Source organism: Panicum virgatum, chromosome 7K (assembly GCF_016808335.1).
Source record: "Panicum virgatum strain AP13 chromosome 7K, P.virgatum_v5, whole genome shotgun sequence".
Taxonomy (NCBI): Eukaryota; Viridiplantae; Streptophyta; class Magnoliopsida; order Poales; family Poaceae; genus Panicum; species Panicum virgatum.
In genome coordinates this window covers 14,302,780-14,318,434 of record NC_053142.1, presented here as the reverse complement: position 1 = coordinate 14,318,434, position 15,655 = coordinate 14,302,780, and the positions used below count along the sequence as shown (strand labels likewise).

At 45.0% G+C, this 15,655-nt stretch overlaps 1 long non-coding RNA gene across 2 annotated transcripts in view; it reads right to left on the bottom strand.

Moving 5' to 3' along the window:
• Positions 1-304: 304 nt before the first annotated feature.
• Positions 305-15,655, bottom strand: part of LOC120639826 — a 33,945-nt gene continuing 18,594 nt past the window's right edge. The window contains exons 2-4 of one of the 2 annotated variants that reach the window (XR_005661688.1): positions 8,491-8,618; positions 8,313-8,397; positions 305-520 (exon numbers count right to left, since the gene is read on the bottom strand). This is a non-coding gene — a long non-coding RNA (uncharacterized LOC120639826). The remainder of the gene's footprint in view (positions 521-8,312; positions 8,398-8,490; positions 8,619-15,655) is intronic. The other variant, XR_005661687.1, reaches the window with a different exon arrangement.

Genomic DNA, 15,655 nt, shown 5'->3' with positions numbered 1-15,655 from the left:
AAAATTCAGTATTTACGATCCAAAGCAAACTAATTCCGTCGTTTGTACTCCATGTTCTTGTGCCCCTCATACGGCTGATTGATTTATGTACAGAAAAGGATTGTTTGAGATTGGCAAATGAATATCTGTGCACGAAGCTCTATTCTCCCTAAAAAAAAGTCTGTGCACGCGCCATCTCCAGCAAGCAAGCAACTCCAGGCTTTAGAATAGGCGTTCTCCAGCGAGCAGGCAACTCCAGCATGTGCAATTTACAGCAAGCAGTCCTGGCGTCCAACTTGCTGCACAAAACAATTCATTTTCAGATGCGATCCCTCTCCAGCAGATTTGTGATATGTGAACGACTAAGCATATAGAAGTGCAGGTACACATTAAATGAGATATGTGCTAGGAGCTGATGAACTGAAATAAACATGTAACATTAAACTAGTCGCACCTTTGCAGATGTCGTGTCATTTCACTTGGCAACCTCCCTGATGGCTTTCCACATTCTTACCCTCGCTCTCCACATCCGTAGATAATACTGAAATCAGTAATTTGATGATGAGAAAAACCTGACCGATTTGAGCTGTATCAAGATTTCAGATTGGCACATTGCAATAAATCCAAACAATTCTGTTTCAAGCATGATACTGGATATTTTTTCTTGTCAAGAAAATATTGGAATAGCAAATCCCTGAAGTTAATGAACATTAGGACTGTACCATCAAATTCAGACTATATTTTCCATTAATAACATCAGCATTGCCAAATGATTGCATAGAAGTCGAACTGGATAGGTCTGGGTACCCGAGGTGCATTCTATTGATTAATCTATATTATTATCCAAAAAATTATCACCATCATTATTGTAGATAGTCATCGGTATGCATCTAAGGAGTCTGAATAAAGGTAGTTTCTCTAGAAAGAAACCTTATCAAACATAAGTTTGCTGCAACAATGCGCATCTGGACATCACCGTCTCTGAACAAAAACATGTTGTATATCTGAATTCTCAACAGGCACTCATCTTCACAACAGGTACTCAACAGCCAAACTTTACAGGAAAGCGATGATTGGTAATAAATTGCTTGGTCTAGGAGACAATGCAGCAAAATGGTATGTAATTACAACATGAAGCAATATAGACCAATCAGATCTCAAATGGTCTGCTTAGATTTATTTAAGGTGGAATCAAATCAAGTACTAGTGCAGACAAATTGGATGGGAGATGCAGAGTTACAGACTGAGTGGGCGTGCTGCCAACTAAAGAGCTACCGTTCAGGAAAGAGGAGGGGCAGCGACACATATGGTTGATTCATCCAAAATTTAATAACAAAATTGAGTACATTTTGCTAAAGATTGGTACATGATTGCATTCCTAAACACAGAGCACAAGTTAATTTTTCATTGACTCTATTTGCACAATCTGCTATAATTTGTATGCTCACAGCCTCCTAATCTCATGGCATGGTTTATTTGGATACAGTTTCACTAGTGGATGCTGTTGATGATGGGTAAACCTATGATCTAACATTGGTCTACACATGATGGGATAATAAACCAAAATTGGCAAATCCTAATCAGTTTCAGTTGAATAGTTTCCCTAAAGAAAAATTCAGTATCAGGTGAAACATCCGTTGGTATTGCAAAGACATGTGCTAAACGAATATATGGCAACTCGTCGCCACAAGAATCAGCACCAGGACACCCTATGGTGCCTGTACATCCAATCAAAACTTTGTAATCTGCTATACATGACATCTTTTTTTTTTGAGGGAAACACAGCAAGGGAGGCCCCTGCTGTAACTTTATTAAAAAAACAAAAGAAAAGGAAAACTTACAGAGTGCTATAAAGCTGTGATAGAGCTAAAGAAAATAGCAGAAAGAGAAAACAGACTGTGTACTATACAAGTATAATGGACTAAATCCTTGAATTGACCCATTCTAAGAAAGGTGTCTTGAGAGCTTGACTGAACCTATGAGCCTGTAAAAAGCATTCATTGCTCTTCTAGTTGTCAATTGTGGGTGGCCCGTTATCAAAGACAAAGCCATTCCTTTGCTTCCAGATGCACCAGGCTGAGATGATAAAGACCTCCATGAAAAACTGCTTATAGAAACTGATTTTTGAAGCTGACAGCATATCATAGAAAGGCAGTAGAGAATTCTATTGTAGACCAATCCTCTGCCAACATTCTTTACTGAATGGACATCCAAAGAAGTGGTGATATGCAGTTTCTTCAGTATTATTGGAGCACAGCACACAATCATAGTTTGAATCTTGAATGGCGAAGTTTTTTCTCTTGAGGATATTTCTAGTATTTAGTTTGTCCATTAGTAACAACCAGGCAAATATCCTCAGCTTGTTGCAGCATTTTGAGCTCCAGATCCACAGAAAGGGAGGAGGAGGCTGGACATTCTTGTAAGGGTATATGTAGAATTTTTTGGAGGAGTATTGAGCAGATCCCCAGATATAAGTCCACTTGTCCCTGCTGTGTTTTTGAATTTGTAAGTTTTGTATTATGGTTTGGAGCTCATGGTATTCCTGAAATGCCTCCTCAGAGAGGGGCAAGAAAAACTGGTCATTGATAACGTTGTTTCTGAGAAAAGCAGCTGCTGAAATTTTGTCATTTTTGGCATTGGTGAAAAGCCTTGGGAATTTTTGCTGGAGACAATGCCCATTCCAGATGTCATGCCAGAATAAGACAGTTGTGCCATCACCTATTTGACAAGTTGGAATGCCTCTGAAGTGATCACAGAGTTTGTGCCCAGTGGAAGCCCTAGATAAGTGAAAGGTAGGGTTGCCAACCTGCAACCAAATGTTTGTGCTAGCATTTTTGCATGATCATCAGTTATGTTAAGAGGCAGCATGTTGGATTTGGCATAGTTAATCTTGAGTCCAGTAGAGTCAGAGAATGATTGCAGTAATCCTTTGAGGCAGAACAACTCTCTCTGAGAAGCTTTCATAATTATGATTGTATCATCAGCATACTGTATTATGGGAAACTTGTTGCTTGGATCAGCTTCAATGGGCAATGAGAAGAGGTTTTACTGATATGCTTTATTAACAATGCATTGTAGGAGAACTGTAGCTAAAACAAAAAGCAATGGTGATAGAGGATCACCCTGGCGTACACCTCTCTTGCATGGAAAATTCTTTCCTGGGACCCCATTAAGTAGCACAGCAGATGAACCAGTTTCAAGGATTCTTTTTATCCAATTTATCCAAGTGTCATCGAACCCCAAATGATGAAGCATTGCAAGGATGGTATTGTGCTCAATAGTGTCAAAAGCCTTTTTGAAGTCGAGTTTGAGGATTACCAATTCCCTTTTAGATTGTTGGCATTGATGAATATATTCAAAAGCCCAGGCCACACAGTCTTGGATTGATTGAGTCTTGATGAAACCGTATTGATTCCTGTGGATGAGAGGAATAATCTATTTTTGTAGTCTGTCAACAAGCAGCTTAGTGATCAGTTTCAATATAGAATTCAGTAAAGAAACTGGCCTAAAATCATTGACAGTTGTGGGGTTATTGCATTTGGGCACAAGAGTGATGAATGAGCTGTTTATTGCCTGTAGGCTTACTGTACCTTTAAAGAAATCATTGCAGAGCTCATAGATATCATGCTTAATAATGTGCCAACATTTTTTGATGAACATGCCATTGTATCCATCTGGACCAGGCGCTTTGTCAGTTAGCATTCTTTTGACAGCTTCATCTATCTCCTCCCTTGTGAAAGGTTCAGAAAGGTGACTCATGCTGTCACTCCTTTGTACCAAATTTGGCAGTTCATAATGCATATTGGGGTTCATAGAAAGGCGCATTCTTTGCTTGTAAGTTTGCCACAAGAGGGTGGCCTTTTCAAAGTGTTCGGTGACTGTTCTATCATCTAGAGTTTGCAAACTGGTGATTGTATTATGTCTATATTTTTCTGTTGCTGCTGCGTGAAAGAAGCTAGTACTTTCATCTCCAAATTTTGTCCATCTTACAGTATATCTTTTCCTCCAATATTTTTTCTTGAATTGAAGTAACTTCAGTATATGTGCTTTGAGAATCTTTTTGAAATTGCTTTCTTGTGTGAAGAGAGGTCTCTGATCTTCTAGTTTATCAAGCACTGCTAGAACTGTATTGCATTCTTGAATTAATTTGTTGAGTTGAGAGATGTTTTTGCTCCACTTTTTGAGTGCCTTTCTGAGTAGCTTGAGCTTGGCTGACACTCTTGCCACACTATTGTTCGTGTTGGTCTCAGTCTTCCAAATTTCTTCAACTAATTCAAAGAATCCTGGTTGTTCCACCCAAAAGTTTTCAAATCTGAACAAGTTTTATTTAGGGATTGCTGTATCAATCTGAACCACACATGGCAAGTTATCTGAGAGAGGCTTGGCTAGGGGCAACAATAATGTATTTGGGTATGCACTGATCCAATGAGAGGAAGTAAAACACCAGTCTAACTGCTCAAGCAAAGGGTTATCCTGCATGTTACTCCAAGTAAATTGCCTTCCTTTGAGAGGAATTTCTAGCAGACCTAAATTATTGATTATTTCATTGAAGATGAAGATATCATTCATATTTCCCCCTTCCCTGTTTCTATTTTCCAGGGTTCTGTAAAATTGAAATCACCAATTAGCATCCAATCGTCATCATCTTGTATCTGAAGGTTGTTGAGCCAGTTGACAAAGTTATCTCTTTCAGGACCACTGCAAGTTCCATAAACTGTAGTGAGGAACCAGACTGATTTGTCATGTTTGGAAGTGAATTTAACTGTTACTGCAAATCTGAGATTGTGGATGACCTCGCCCTCCAGGAGAGAGCTGTTCCATCCCATCAAAATGCCACCTGAAGCTCCTTCCGATGGTGCATAGGCAAATTTATCATAGCGTTTTGGCGCTATCTTCCTAATGAATGAGTGATCAAAGTGGCTTCTCTTTGTTTCTTGAATACAATAGACTGAACAATTGCTTTCTTCAATTTTTGATCTAACAGCATTACATTTGTCATCTCCTTTAATTCCCCTTATGTTCCAGTTCAAAACGTTCCAGGCCCTCTTGTTTCTAAATATTGTATTATCCATTGATTAGGTTGGTGGTAGCGTCAGAGCTGGCCACGACACTTGGGCAGGGCATTCCTTCACTTCTTGCTAGCAATAGCTCTGCAGTCACCTCCGAAGGAGCAAGACCGCACCTTGATGTTGCAACTTCCTGAATCTGGGCCACAGACAGTTGAGGATATATTTCGTTGCTCTTGTCCAATTCATCTAGGCCAGGAAAATCATTTGACAGAATCATGGGAGGAAGGAGTAGATTGCCAGCAAGGGATGACTAGCTAGCAACCTTCTTCTTCTTAGCAGCCCTGGTGTTGCTGCTTACTGGATCAGTGGAAGATGTGGACCTGTGGCCATTGTTGATGTGTTCCAATCTTGAGCTTCTTCTGAGATTCTTGACAGTGATTGGTGTTTCTGGAGCTTCTTTTCTTTTCCTAGCAGCAACTGATCTAGTTACTGAACGAATGGTGTCTTTAGAGATTGGGTTTGTCCCAAAGATGGGTAACTCTTCTCCAAGAACTTGCTGCATGGGAGCCCTGACTCGCCTACAGTAGGTGTGCTTTATAGGGGGCTTGATGTAGATGTTCCGTACTGTATCTGGTATCTGAGAAGGTGTCACGGCTATAGACATCTGAAGCCCATGATGGTCTCGCTCAGTGTCTCAGGCTGCCAGCAGCTGAGTTGATTGCACAGTAAATGTGGCTGCTGTAGTCACTATGTTAGCCCCTTGGCCCTCTACTGGAATAAGTTGTATGCTTTCTAAGCCATGATCATTGAGGGTGAGCCTAAAAGAGGGAGTAGGGATATTGATGACACTTATGCATCTACTAGGTGCAAGAGCCTGATGAGCAAGATTGCTGATGATAGTTTTGAGGCCGCTAATTATCTGATCAGCGAACTGCCCAGTTTTCTGGCTACTACTTCCTTCCTCAGTCATTGTCTGCTTTCCTGAGATATCCATCTGACTAGGTGAGATAAGAGACAGAGCCTGCACACATGCCTCTTGAGTTGTGACTTCTTGCTCTGCTATCTCGGCCTTGTTGGTCTTGTCAGATGAAGAATAATCTTGCTTGGGTTGTACTTCAGGTTCAACTACTATAATATTGTCATCCCTCTCGAGTAAAATCTGATTAGTGTTCTGAATATTCACCACCTCGACTTGGACTGGGTCTTGTATGGGGTGTGTTTCAGGTTCAACTAACATGATGTTATTGCTCTGCTTAGCTTCATTTTGACTGTCCATCTCAACTTGATTTACATTGTTGATCATAATAGAGTGCTGAAGATGAGGACCATTATTATTTAGTGGCATCATAGGGACTTCAACTTCCTCAATATTACCAGCTGAAAAGGCAAAATGTGCCTGGTTGGGATAGTGATCAGAGCTAACATCAGAGTCATTATTCTTTTCATCATTATGATCATTGTCCTCAGCAGGAAAGTCCGCCATTGTACTTGACTCTGAATCGCGAGCTGAGCAGGAAAAGGCAATGGTGGTTCTAGGCAAAGGAGAGATGGTGTGAGGAGTTGAGGGGGAAGTGTTGGGTACGAGCAAGGCTGGGGCGAGTGACGAGCCAGGTGGAGGTGATGAGATATTGGTTGTGTTAACGTTAGCTGCCTTCTCAGGTGTGGTGTCAGGACTTTTTGTATTTGACAACACTCTCTTGGGGGCCCAAGCGAAGTGGCGACTTGAAAGCCGCCGGAAGCACTCTCGGCACGATGCCCATAGTTAAAGCAAAACATGCATCTAATTTCCTCTTTACATTCACGAGCAAAGTGGCCTCTCCCAAGGCAATTATAGCAAATCGACCCAACCCTCTTGGAAGTTGTACCAGTAAACTCAGATGGAGGCGCATGCTTTGCTCTGTTAGGCATGTGTCCAACCATGGAGTTAATGCAAAGGTCACGTTTGCAATTACCAAAGACTCTTTTGATTTGAATGTCATCTTCTATCTCTCTCTCTCTCGGCAAGAAGAACTGCCATGGATATTGTCCAGGAAGCTTGTAGTAGACCTATCTTGTGCAGAGATGTTTTCTTTAGAACTTGTAGATGAGAAATGTTGAACTGGAATTCTGCATTCGAAACTGCCAAATTTGATGACCTTTGTATGCTGGTCATCCTCTCCGCATTTGGATTTGTTTCGAGATTCCTACACAACGGGATTTCTGAAAGTAACCTTCTTCTTATGAGTAGTTGTCTTCTTCTTTTTTCTGTACGAGACTTCATTCCAACTCTGAGCCTCCTCCCTTAACCATCTTCTTTCTTCACGAACCTAAGAATCCCCTCCATCTCTCCAGAGATGAAAGTAAACATCAAAATGATCCGTGATAAACCTCTTAAGATTACATACCATGAAACCAACTTGCTTGCAGGAAACGACAAAGCGAAAGTGCCTATCTTGCACATAAGAAACATGAAAACTAGCTGGTGATCCACCAAGGCAAGCATGAAGCGCCAAGCTGACTGTCTCCACCGTCAGCTTGAAGGTGAAGCGCTGAAAGACCGCAAGCAACGAGAAAGATCCACGGGGGGTGGATGAGGGATGGTGGACCGAAGAGTTGAGAGAAGAAAGAACCTTGTCTTGGAAACGCTTGCCGGCATCAAAATCCCAACTGCTCACGAGTTCTCTCAGCTCCTTGTCGTGCTCAAGCTCCACCAGCTTGGGCGGCGCCATACAGGACTAGTTTAGCACACCGTGTGACGGCGCCGGAGCCAACGTACTCGAGGTTGATGCAGGAGCGGGGCGGTGGCCGCCGGGGCCGGAGTGGTCACCGGCGGGTGCGGGCGCACTCAAGCTTGCCTAGTGGCTGTGGGTGACGGACTCCTGCTACCCAGAGTTGACACTATACATGACATCTAGCTCGCGGCTAAGCTCAGAACCACAGGTCACCTCATCAATAAACTGCAGAATTGAAGAGAAGTCTATGTGAATCTCAGACTCAGGATGAACTAATTATCGATAATCCAAGTGGACAGGTTCAATTAAGACTGCAGTCAGCAAGTCAATATGCACTAACCTTTTGTGTCAATTGTGTGAGGAAAAGGAAATTTATCAGGATGTCATCACTAGCAAGGGACTTTATCTGAACTAATCGATAATATCAGGCCAGCTGAAATAACAGAGATAGCATGTTCTTTTATCTATACTATACTACCTTATTTACGGTCAATTAGTTAGGGAGCTCGTGATATGGCATAACAGGGATTCTGTAATCACACAAAGTCTAACAAATATTAATGAACCTTAGTAAGATAATGCAGGCACTTGCAGTTGGTGGACTGTACCTTACCTTCTCTGATGCACTTCATGTCCATGTGCAAAATTCATCCGGTGCACTGCCAGCTGCAGCTTGATAAGTGCTTGCCCAGCTTAAACTGCAATTCACAATTCAAGATGAGTTCATCAGCTACAATGGAAAAAAAAATTTAAATATTTGGACCAGCAACCAAATTTGAAGAACGACTCACTGGTAGGAAACTGTACGGATCGGTTCAATCCCTGCACCTAATTCGGTCCGCATTTGTTAGCCACACAATCAGGGACTTGTGATAGAATCTCACACGGAGTGTGGAAATCCAATCATCTGGGAGAGTGTCTGATGTAGGTTGTCCAAATATAATACCCGTTGAGAATGGAGTTGACAACTATATACCATACTCATTTCATCTAAACTGTGTACAAATAAAATATTTGGGTACAAATGCATAAAGAAAACTTACGATCAGGAGGCAAGCACAGTCATAAATTGTTTGGGACAATTGTTTCTTGTTCCTGCTGTGCCATTTAGGAACTGCAACCTGAATATCAGAAAGTTTCAGGATGCATTGCCCATTTGAATTCATAAAACTGACCAAAAGGCTAGATCAGTTAGCAAAAACATGGGATTGTAGTACTATTGTAACGCCCGGTTTATAAAAGAACATAAACCGAGCAATCATATACGTGCCAGGATCAAGTCACACGTATATACAACAGAATGAACAGTATATCGTAGCACATATCACGTAAAAAGATATAATAAAGCGAATACGAATGCTATTTATTACAATAATGACATAAATGTCTGATACAGCGGAAGCGAAGTACAAAATACGAATAAAACTCTCCGAAGCTGAAGCAGGGCGCCACAGGGACGTCGACTGGGAGACGAACACCTAAAAGTCCTCGTAGTCCTGGTAGCGCTGAGCGAACTCCCTCGCGTCGGCAGGAACTGAGCAGCAGTAGCGTAACCAAGAGGAAAAAGTAGAGAAGAGGCAAGAGTGAGTACACAACTTGTACTCAACAAGTATAACACAAACTATGAGGCTCTAGGCTGGCTGACTCAACTGCATTAGCTTTTAAGTGTTGGCAAAATTTTATTAAAACTATTTACTACGAGTTGATGAATTACCATTAACCCAGTTACATAGTAAATTATCAGAATTATTCATACTATTACTGAGAACCAAACCGAAACCAAGCCACCAAGGTAACCCCGAGAGGCACCTCCTTCGTCGGAAGGAGACAACCCCACTAATGAAAAGGAGGATCTGGGCCGCTCATAACTGTGAGCACGGCTAGTATACCAGTTTTACACTCTGCAGAGGTTGCACATCTTTACCCACAAGTCGTGAGCTACGCCAGTTGTTCATCACACTTTCTTAGGTGAGATGACTAGCGACTCACTACGAGGCCGTTACAAAGGACACGTTGGTAAGGTGTAACCGCTAAGGAATCAGGCTCCGCAACGATGGTAACCACCTCGAGGGGGTACAAGACACACAGACCAGCCTCGTAGCCTGGCCACCATTGAAGCTCACCACCCCCCATGCCCCGTCGGTAAGTTACTCCCGAACCAAAATGGCCTAATTAGTAAGCCAAGACCGTCCCATTCCAGTCTTGTGGTAGCGCTGTTGTCCCAGGTTGTCGCTCTATGAACCAGTCCTTATGGAGAGTGGCCAACCAAGCACTAAGCACCGTGCTGGCCCCCTAAACCATGTTTCTAACAAAACCAATTTTAACGAGAAGTGAGCCACTCAAGCCACACAGAGTGCCACTCTCAGAATTTAATTCAAGTAAAACATTAATCAATTTAATTAAAAAGGACTAGAATATGTTGTAGCGCAGCAACCTAGCACAACTAACCAAAATGCAATCCAAAGGTATATATAAAGGATATTAAGTGGCTAGGAAAGTCCTTATAGGCATACAGTATTAAAATGCAGTATGAAATTGTATTTAAAAGTGATAGGTTGTTCATGTTATACTTGCCTTCCTCGTACTGCTCTGGCTGCTGCTCAAACTGCTCGGAAGATGGCTGCTCCTGGTACTTTTACTGGGGCTCCTCAGATGGACCAACGTCTACTCACGAACACATGGCCAAAACAACGCACAACAATAAGCATACAAGCAAACACTAACAAAAACTAAGAAACAGTACAACAATACATGAAAACAGCGCACAAAACTACTCTAGAACTCTTCTACGCGTTACAACGATCGCGTGGACATAAAGAATGCTTAAAACAGAGCTAAAACGCATAATCTAGGCTAAAAACAATTTCTAGGGGCTTATTTGTAAGAAAACTGAAGTTCCAGGGACTTTTCTGCTAAAACCGAGGGTCTAAATGTAAATAAACTTTAATCCCAGGGTCTAACTCGCAAATCTACCAGAGCAGGACGGCGGGTTCTATATTTAGAAAGCTCAGGGGGCTGGGCGTCAAATTTTGGACTAAAAAGGAAATATTTTTGAACAGATTGGGAGTGCGGGTTGAATAACAAAAAGTGCAGGGGCTCTTTACCAATTAAACCAGGCTGAACCATTATGCGCGGTTTCTGGCCACTGGATCTAGACCTGAGGGCTAGCAATAGATCGTCGCGGGATCTAATCGTGGCCATCTATTTCGGATCGGGCGGCTGGGGTTCAAAGGGCAAGTGGAGCGGCGGCGGAACACCGCCGGCGTGTACTCTCACGGCAGCGCAGCGCCGGAGGAGGGGGATTGGGCGCTACCGAGGGTCTTTTGGCAAGAGGTTTGGCCGTGGAGCACCGCCGTGGCATGCGTAATGCACTGGTGGCCACAGGGAGGTGGCTCGGGGCTCGGACGGGGTTCCTCGACGGCGAGGGCGGCTCGGCGTGGCGGTGTTTCGCCGGCGAGCAGCGCACCAGCACCTAGGGGGCGTCCTAGGCCAAAACATCTAGTGCAAATGAATGGGCGGGTGGTTGTGAGGCTCACCGAGGGCCTGTGGTGGCCGGAGCTGTTGCGCAGGGCGGCCGGCGTCGAGGACCTGCGGCGGAGGTGGGGCGGAGCTCGCGGCGCGGTTGATGGAGGACGTCTCCGGCTCCCTGGATGGCTCGGCTCGACGATTGGTGGCACGGCGAAGCGAGCCAGGGGGTCAGCGTGGCCCAGAACTCAACGGCGGTGAGTAATTGCTCAAGTCAGAGAGCTCACCGGCGTGGCGGTCTTCGGTGAAGATTCGGCGGTGCAGGGGCCTCGGCCGGGGTAGGAGGGCCCGGGGGGGCCTCCTGGGGCTCAGGCGGATCTAGCGCGCGGCTCCGGTGGCGCTGGAGCGTTGTGGAGTGCCGTAGCCGCGGCGGCGCAGAGGCACGGCGTGGCGGAGCGCGGCGGAGCGGGATGGAGGCGGCGCTAGGGTTTATGGCGGCGCAGCTGAGCGAGTTGGTGGGCGCAGGGGCTGCGGCTGGGGTTAAGAAGGGCAGAGCCGGGGATTGCGGCATGCACGCCCGCGGGGAAGGTCGCGAAAAACTCGGGCGGACGTTGCGGCTCTGCGGGGAAGACGGAGCTGACGGCGTGGGTCCCACGGGTCAGCGGGAGAGGGAGACGCGGAGGCTGCGATGGCAGGCGCCGACGTGTGGGGCCGCTCGGTCAGTGGCGGGAGGTGACGCGCGGGGGCGAGTCGCTGGGCTGCTGCGTGACGCGGCCGAGCGCTAGCTGGGCCGAAGTGGAGCGGGACGCGCTGGCGGGGGCCTGGTGACGCGGCGCTGCGAGCGGGCGGTGGGGGAAGTGGGAGTGGGCCGGGGTGAGGCTGGGTCGGGCTGAGGGTTTGGGCTGGTGTTTTGGGTTCCTTTTCTATTTCTTTTTCTTTTCTATTTCTAATTCAAACAAAGTTTGAATTCAAATATAAATTTGAATTCAAACCACACTCAAATAAAAGTATGCACCAGCATGAATGCAACACAAATTTTTAAACTTAGACAAATTTTAATTACTTGTGAAACAAAATTAAATTAAATGCAAGGCTAAACACAATAAACCTTAGAAAATTAAATAAATCCAATTAAATTTATTACTAAATGCTGAAATTTAAATTAGGGTGTTACATACCCTACCCCCTTAAAGAAATCTCGTCCCCGAGATTTAGCTGGGCTGGCTAGCAAAGAGATCTGGATATGTCTTCTTCAGCTCATCTTCTCGCTCCCAAGTTGCCTCAGCTTCACTGTGATGGCTCCACTGAACTCTGCACATCTTGATGCGCTTGTTCCGAGTAACCCTCTCTGATGTCTCCAGAATCTTCACCGGATGCTCAGTATACATCAGATCTTCCTGGACATCTACTCCATCCAGTGGTGCCTGCTCCACAGGTACTCGCAGACACCTCTTCAGCTGCGATATATGGAAGACATCATGAACTCCCGAAAGGCTGAGAGGTAACTCCAGGCGATAAGCAACTTCGCCTTTCCGCTCTAGCACCTTGAATGGCCCCACATACCGAGGTGCTAACTTCCCTTTGACATTGAATCTGCGGATTCCTCTCATCGGAGACACCTTCAGGTATACATAATCACCGACACTGAAAGTCAGGTCTCTCCGTTTGCCATCAGCATAGCTCTTCTGTCTGCTCTGTGCAATCCTCAGATTTTCTCGCACAGCCTGAACCATTTGCTCTGCATCATCTATGATCTCAGGGCCAAAGAGCTGTTTCTCACCAATCTGATCCCAATAGAGAGGAGTCCTGCACTTTCTGCCATACAATGCCTCAAAGGGGGACTTCTTCAGACTGGCCTGATAGCTATTGTTATATGAGAACTCAGCATATGACAGGCACTTATCCCAACTAGTACCATACTGAATAGCACAAGCTCTCAGCATATCCTCCAACACTTGGTTGGTTCTCTCTGTCTGCCCATCGGTCTGAGGGTGATAAGCCGTACTGAAACGCAGCTTCGTATCCAGCGAATCATGAAGCTGCTCCCAGAACCGAGAAGTGAACTGAGACCCTCTGTCAGATATGATCTTCTTGGGCACACCATGCAAGCAGACAATCCGAGAGATGTACAACTCTGCAAGTCTAGCACCGGAGTAAGTAGTGTTCACTGGAATGAAGTGAGCAACCTTAGTCAATCGATCCACTACTACCCAAATGGAGTTGTACCCTTTCTGAGTACGAGGCAATCCAACAATGAAGTCCATAGTGATTTCCTCCCATTTCCACTCTGGAATCTTCAAAGGCTGCAATAGACCTGCTGGCCTCTGATGCTCAGCCTTGACACGCTGACAAGTGTCACAAATAGCCACGTACTCTACCACTGAACGCTTCATCCCATACCACCAGAAACGTTCCTTCAGATCATAATACATCTTCGTGCTGCCCGGATGAATAGAGTAAGCTGTATCATGGGCCTCACTCAGAATGAACTTCCGAAGATCCTTCACATCTGGCACACAGATCCGGTTCTTGTACCACAAGGTACCCTGATCATCCTCTCTGAAATGAGGAGCCTTGCCCTTCTTGAGCAACTCACGAATCTCCTGCAGCTTTTCGTCATCTTTCTTATGCTGCCTGATCTCGGACTCTAGAGTCGGTACTGCCTCAAACGCTGCACTCGAAGTATGATGCAAGAAGCCCAGACTCAACTGCTCGAACTCCTCGCATAACTCTGGAGGCATCTGGAAAGCCACGGCCATGTTGACATAACTTCTTCTGCTCAGAGCATCTGCTACAACATTGGCCTTGCCCGGATGATAGTGAATCTCCAGGTCATAATCCTTGACTAACTCTAGCCATCTTCCCTGCCGCATGTTCAGCTCATTCTGCGTGAAAATGTACTTGAGACTCTTGTGATCAGTGTAGATATCACACCGCTGCCCATACAAGTAATGCCTCCAAATCTTCAGAGCATGCACAACTGCGGCTAACTCAAGATCATGAGTAGGATAGTTCAGCTCATGCCGGCGTAGCTGTCGTGAAGCATAAGCAATCACTCTGCCCTCCTGCATCAGAACACACCCAAGACCATCCTTCGAAGCATCACAATACACCGTGAACCTCTTCGTCTGGTCTGGCAGAGTCAGGACTGGCGCCGTAGTCAACCTTTTCTTCAGCTCATCAAAGGCCCTCTGACGCTCATCTGTAACACCCGGTTTATAAAAGAACATAAACCGAGCAATCATATACGTGCCAGGATCAAGTCACACGTATATACAACAGAATGAACAGTATATCATAGCACATATCACGTAAAAAGACATAATAAAGCGAATACGAATGTTATTTATTACAATAATGACAAAATGTCTGATACAGCGGAAGCGAAGTACAAAATACGATAAAAGCTCTCCGAAGCTGAAGCAGGGCGCCACAGGGACGTCGACTGGGAGACGAAGCACCTAGAAGTCCTCGTAGTCCTGGTAGCGCTGGACGAACTCCCTCGTGTCGGCAGGAACTGAGCAGCAGTAGCGTAGCCAAGAGGAAAAAGTAGAGAAGAGGCAAGAGTGAGTACACAACTTGTACTCAACAAGTATAACACAAACTATGAGGCTCTAGGCTGGCTGACTCAACTGCATTAGCTTTTAAGTGTTGGCAAAGTTTTATTAAAGCTATTTACTACGAGTTGATGAATTACCATTAACCCAGTTACATAGTAATTAATCAGAATTAATTATACTACTACTGAGAACCATACCCAAAACCAAGCCACCAAGGTAAACCCCGAGAAGCACCTCCCTCGTCGGAAGGAGATAACTTCACTAATCAAAAGGAGGATCTGGGCCGCTCATAACCGTGAGCACGGCTAGTATACCAGTTTTACACTCTGCAGAGGTTGCACATCTTTACCCACAAGTCGTGAGCTACGCCAGTTGTTCATCACACTTCCTTAGGTGAGATGGCCAGCGACTCACTACGAGGCCTTTAAAAAGAATCTCGTTGGTAAGGCGTAACCGCGAGAGTTAGGTCGGCGACGATGGGGCCCACCTCCGGGGGTACAAGCACAGGAGCGCAATCCAAGCACAGACCAAGCCGGAGGAGCAGGGACCATTGAAGCTTACTACTCTTGCCCCGCAGGTAAGTTACTCCAAACCAAAAAGATCTAGTTATTACGCCAAGTCTATCCCATTCTAGCCTTGTGGTAGCGCTGTTGTCCCAGGTTGTCGCTCTATGAACCGGTCCTTATGGAGAGTGGCCAACCAGGCAGTAAGCACCGTGCTGGCCCCCTAAACCATGTTTCTAAAAAAACATCTTTTAACGAGAAGTGAGCCACTCAAGCCACACAGAGTGCCACTCTCAGAATTAAGTTCAAGTAAAACATTAATCAATTTAATTAAAAAGGACCAGAGTGTGTTATAGCGCAGCAACCTAGCACAACTAACCAAAATGCATCCCAAAGGTATATATAAAGGATATAAACTGGCTAGGAAA